Here is a 6,561-nt window from a genome sequence, read left to right as displayed (position 1 = left end):
CGAATCAAGAGTGAGTTTAGATGACGCAATGTCGGTTTCTTTGATACGCGATTTCGATACAACTTCGTAGAATAAGTAATCGTTTTAGTGGCGTTGGAAATATTTTCATCGAATATTGTAATAGTATTTTAAACGTTTAATTATTATTTTTGAACTTTAAAAACATAGAAAAAATTTGTAATATTGATAGCTTATAGCTGAGATTAATTGTAAGACACTTGATTTAATTTCAAGATATTATGGTTCAGGTTCCCGAGTCCTAATTTAATTAGCTAACGAATTTATTAATAATAATTTGGAATTTATTTTGAGGTTGTATTTTAAAACAAGATATTGGAAAATCACTCGCATATAGATCCCTCCGGGCATGGCTTAATTCATGCACGGGAGCCAAAGTTTACGTGCTCAGCTTGCTGAGGCCGTGATTGTCCGGGAAATAAAAGTTTTTCCCGAAAAAGGGCAAATTTTACGTGCACGTATGCATAAACATAAATTTATACATACACACCCACACATGGAAACACATATTGTCAGGTATACACGTGCCTACGCATCTCTCCGCGATAGTCCTCTCCTTCTCTTTTTTTATCCGAACACACACGCTTCCAACTGGCCCTCTCTCGATCCTTTATTAATATCATTTCACTTTGTCTTTCTCTCTCTCTTAACATTGGCCTATTCCCCATACCCAATATCTCACACTTTAAACCTAATAGATCATACACCCACATATGTATCCGTGGCCGTGAGGCTGTAGGGAAACGCTGCGAGAGTGATGATTGGGGGTGGTCGAAGGAGAAGAAGTTAGGAGGGGCGAGCCTTTAAAAGATCTCGCACATTAGGTCTCGGGAACTTTGCGTTTGATATCGTGACGAGGTACGTAAGAAAACTTCGATATAAGTTCAAATTCTTTGTCAAGATTTAAAATTTTCTTATGTTTTATATTCATTTCTTCTTATCGGGTAGATTCGTAATTTTATTGCAAGTTATAATTTTATTTTACGTTAGCGTGAATTAAAGCCAAATATGTTTTTTATTAATTTCGTGTTTTTACTTTCACAAAAATATAATATCCCAGATCCTGTAAAATTCAGACGTCGCCAAACTTTTTGCCCACTGGGTCTATCTGGTTAATTCCCCACCTCCTCCAGCCCCGAACGCGACGCAGTTTTAGAGTTTAACTGTAGTCCCAAATAAAATATCAAAGGCTTCGAAATTTGAAAAATGTTTAAAAATGAAGGGAACTCGGTGAATAGGTATACACTTAGCTAGGAATAGGAATCGCAGGTAAAAACTTTGACTTTTGGATTTAGAGGATTAAGATGTTTAGACATCAATAATTTTATTAAAAAGGAGGTATGAAAAGAAAAAAATTAAAAAGAAAACAAAATATTATAATATTATCCAGGATAATCCGAGAAGTAGGTATATGTCCGCAAGTCCAGGAAAGTCCCCCAGACGGTTCGGGAAATGTTCGTACAAATTTTCGCTTACCACTAGTTTCTACTAATTTAACAGGGGACATCTGAGATGAATCTAAAGCGGTGTCTCGTGATATTGACAAGGTGATTATTCTCATTTTTTCCTCAAATAATTTTGTTTTAATATTATTCGTACGAATTTACTTCGGCTATTACTTTGAAGGGGATCCACCTTTCGTGTGATGTCAAAATTTTTTTTGAATTTTTCTCTTCAAGCATAAGGTTTAAAATTTATGTTACTGGAGAAAAACATTTTTAAAAAATAGAATAAAAGCAAGAAATGTCAGCTGCATAAATCTAAAATCTCTTTCTGTAATAATTTGGCTTCCAAGTTCATGACTTTATAAGAAAGATTAGACAATTCTTTTTTGTTAAAAGAAAAAGTAAAAAACTAACTGCAAGAAGTGTTACAGATGAAAAAAAGTCGGGAACATGAAATATAAAAAATATAAGTTTGCATTCGTTTATTCAAATTTATAATGCAGATTTAGACACGCTTTGAAAATTTGATTGTTCTAAATAGAATAAAAAATACTGTACAACATATCTGCTTGAACTTACTAGATTGTTACAGCTTTTTAAATTAAAATAACTTTTTTTATTTTTTAAAATCTGGATCCAACAGTCAAGTCGAATCATCGATATTCCACTTGTTCGAATATTTGAATAAATCGAATTTCAAAGATTCGAATTGACTCTTAGATTCATTGTTTTACCAACAAGGAGTTATTTTGATTTACACAATTATTGTAGCGTAAGGAAATCTAACCGGTTTGATGAAAATTTGAATTTGTTTCTATTTTGAAAAATTGAATTTTCCAAGCGTGTGTAATTTTTTTTAATAATCCGAATAATCTACTTCGCATCTCTACAAGAAACCAATTTTTTGGAAATACTTAGTAAAACTATTGCGGAATAAAGGAGCCGAAAAAATTATGTGAAAAAGTGACTTTGTGAATTGCCTGGAAAATAGTTTTTCTTTAAGAAAAACTGCATTTGTGGTATGAGCATGATTTCTTACATATGTATGTTACAAAATTTGGGGAAAAGATATTATTTCCATCTACATACATACTGCTGAAGTTGTCTTTTGACAATTGAGTTTAATTATGAAACTTTTAAAATATTCAATCAAGAACGTTAAATAATGGTATAAATATTTTTAACTTTGCCATACATGTTCATTTAACTAAAAAATCACTGCAAATTTTGAGAGGAATCTAAAATCGTTTTTTTTTAATCTTTTAAAATTTACAATAAGATTTTTTCCCCCAATTTCGGAAAATCTGCACTAATTTTACACTTTTTAATTCTTAAGTCTTCGTAAATTATTACAAGTATTCTAATCCCTCTCAATATCTTTTAAAATAATGAGAATTTTTCCTAATTTTTTTTTATCCTCCAAAATTTTAAAAGTTGGCCTGATAAAAAACAAGAACGACTACATATTGCGAGAAAAACAGGAATTATTTAGATAATTTACCTGCTTTATCTGTATTTATTGACGTTAAAAATAATCTCTTCCCTAATAGCACGCACCCAACACGTATTCAGTCCTTCGTTTCATACTTCGATAACTTTTTTTTTAATTAAACAAACCGCTTCTTCAATAAAATTGTTTGATTTAGCCAAAATCATATTGAAAAGTATTTTATTTAATAAATCGAAATCGTTACAAATAGTATAATTTAGGTCAAAGTTTAAGGAGAATTGTATTTTTTTGTATTTGAATTTGAAAATTAACGTCTTAAAGCCCTTGATAGTTGCTTGCAATCATTTAAAACACATTAAAACATTAAAGGCCTTTGGAGTAATTCGAAATCGCTTAAAACTTTGTATTATCTATATTCTCTTGGTGATAAATTCAACTGTTTTGCTGTAAGTTCAACTATTGTGTAGAAAAATGAATTTTTGTCAAAAAGTTCATATATTAGTACTAAAAAGTCAACAGATGATTATTTACAAATTTTTTTGATCGTGTTTTTATTATTTAACAAGAATAAAAAAAGTCGAACGAAAAAAAGAGAAGGAAGGGCAATTGGTTGGTTGACTTCTCATTTTTCTTATCCCTTTGTTATTTTTGTCCGAATAAATAAATTTTTTTCTTTTCTTTTTTAGGAACATTTTTATCTTTTTTCAAATTTCAATAAAAATAGTTTATAGTGGTTGTCAAAATTTCGTCGTTGGATTCTTGGTTTCATTTTCAGGAATCTTATACATCGTAATAAAAGTTTTCTATAAACTTGTAGTCAGTTTTCTAACGTATAAACTTGAAGCCAGTCGAAGAGAAGGGTTTCGGAATGAGTCAAGTTACGAATAGAAGAAATAAAATTTATTCAATAGCATTATTTTCACAAGCTCCCGCATTTGTCTTCACCTTCATACGATTGTTCTTCAGTGCATCCCGACAGGAAAAACACAGATGTGGAAACAACCCGCAGGAGAAGCCATTTCCTTTTGAATCTATTTCACTGACCTTTTTACTGAAAGAAAGAATATAAAAGTTAATTTTGATCAAAAGAGTTCACATCTTCAGGGCTTCCCTGCAACTAAGGTATCAGGCCGTGTTGTTCTTAGGCATACACTCTGCGACGCCTGTAATTGGCCAGAGCGCCCCACCGTGAGGACTGGTCGAACTTGATTGGCTAATCAAGTCTTTTTTTTTAAATCCGGGAGTATATAAAGTCCCCTGTTCTTGTGGCAAATATGCCAAAATATGTATGTTCTTGTGTCCATATTGGAGAAACCGGGAGAGCGGTCAGCCAGCGCATTAAGAAACATGAGAGAGTAAAGTCAGGCTAAAACATTTCATGCAATCAGCACTAGCTGAACATCATAACAAAACAGGACATAAGATTTTATTTGATGAAACAACAGTCATTGCAGAAACGCACAAAAAATTTCCATGAAAACGTAGAGAGGCAATCGAAAACTTAATACACCCTAAGAACATCAATAGGGGCAATGGATATAATACCAATCCGATTTGGCTTTCCGTCCTCCCGGATTTTTTAAAATATAAAGACTTGATTGGCCAATTAAGTCAATTAAGTTCGAGCAGTCCTCACAGTGGGGCGCTCTGGTCAGTCACTGGCTTCGTAGAGAGTATACCTAAGAACAACGTGACCTGATACCTCAGTTTTAGGTCAGCCCTGAAGAAGTGAACTGTAATGTTCACGAAACGTTAGCAAGCAATTCGTAGCTTTTTACACGAGTGAAACCCGAAATATCTCTTTTGATCAAAGTGAATTATTGTGAAAGCATAAAATCTATTATAAAAGTTTATTGTTTGAACTGTTGACCAGAACGTTAAGATTGAGAGAAATCTGCGATATCTAGTTTTCACATAAAAACAATACGTTCTTATTAAATTGAACATGTAGAAAGCTGGACAATTTAGGCACATATTTATGATAGCGATGTTGTGAATTTTATTATAGTTTTCACATTACCTGCTGTACTTGGAGGGAGCATATATTGCGGAAGCCACAAAGAATCATAATATGTTCCCATAAACTTAAGCTCAGCATTATTTCCTTGCGCGTTCGAGCCTGTAGGTATTTCACGGTGCAATTCATCCATATTTAGATGTTTAATTGGTTCAGGATGCGCTGATTGTTCAAAAGAAATATAGTCAATAACTAAGTCAAGGAATTTTAAAAATTGTTAGCTTAGAACTTCTAGGCATTTTAACTGCGTGTAAAATAATTATTTGTAAGAAAGGTGCATAAAACACTCTATAATCAGGAAAAAAACTGGTCTCTCTAGACAGAGTTCTCTAATACTTATGAAAAATTATAAATCAGTTTTTAAATTACCAGAATTTACTGTATCGAGTTTAACTATCGTCAGCCCGATGGCAAGATGAAAAGCTTTTCCAATCTTTATCTTTCGGTCTCCTACTTTACGCACTTTACGCTCTACTTTGACAGGCGGTAGATAAGATATATCTGTAAAAAGATAGTTACAATTTATTATAACGATACAAAATTCCTTTACAGAGATATATTAAATTTTACTGAGGTGTAAGTCTACTAACAACTGACCAATAAATGAAATTTTGTAATTTTTTTTCTGATCCCCGAAAATTTATTTCTAGCTTTAAAAAATTATGCAAGGTAAGAAGGATTTCATAAAATCCTTGTATTTTATCTTTTGCTTCAGTAGTTGTACCTCCTGGCTCAATGCGATTAAAAAAATGATAGAAATTTGCAATTGGTATTTCGATAGATACAGTATGTTGAGAAATATACATTTATAATATTTTCGCAACGAGAAAAAATTTTTTTTCACTTTACTTGCAGCATTACCTTGATCATTTTCATCGCCCTAATTTAGACACTTTTATTTAATAAATATAAATAAATACATAATAATATAAATGAATCGTCAAAGAGTATAAATATTTGGGATATATCTTGCAGACGAATGGAGATCATACAGCTCATGTAAGAGAAAGGATAAAAAAAGCAGCAGGGGTAATGAAACAGATATGGAGAATAGGAAAACGGAGGTTCAAAAAAAATTGGAGAAGGAGAATGTGGTTATTTGATACGCTGGTATGGCCGCTTTTAGGTTATGGAGCAGAGATATGGGGATGGAAAGAAAGGAAAGATATTGAGAGTTTACAAGAAAGGTATACAAGGTGGACACTAGGGGCAGACTGGAGGATGCCAGGATATATGTTGAGAGAAGAAACGCAAAGGGATAAGTTAAGTATTAGAGCGGGTAAGAGGGCATGGAAACTTGAAACAAAGCTGAGGGAGGGAAAGGGAGGGGAGTTGGCGAGAAAGTGTTTGATGGAGGTAGAAGAGAGGAGAGGGAGGGCGATCGAATTAACGAGGTGGGAAGAAGAAAGGAGGGAGTTCTTTAATGATAGAGAAATAGAAGACGGGACTGGAGTAAAATATGAAGAATTGGAAAAAAGGAAGAGGGAAAGACAACAGAAAAATGGGGGGCGATTGAGGAATCAAAATATAATAAATGGTATAAGATGATAAAAAAGGAAGGGCTGCCAAAGTATTTAGAAAAGGGATGGGGAGAGAGAAGGTGGACCATAATAGCAAGATTTAGACTGGGA

Source organism: Belonocnema kinseyi, chromosome 1 (assembly GCF_010883055.1).
Source record: "Belonocnema kinseyi isolate 2016_QV_RU_SX_M_011 chromosome 1, B_treatae_v1, whole genome shotgun sequence".
Taxonomy (NCBI): Eukaryota; Metazoa; Arthropoda; class Insecta; order Hymenoptera; family Cynipidae; genus Belonocnema; species Belonocnema kinseyi.
The sequence above is the reverse complement of the archived record's forward strand: the minus strand, read 5'-3'. Positions refer to the sequence as shown.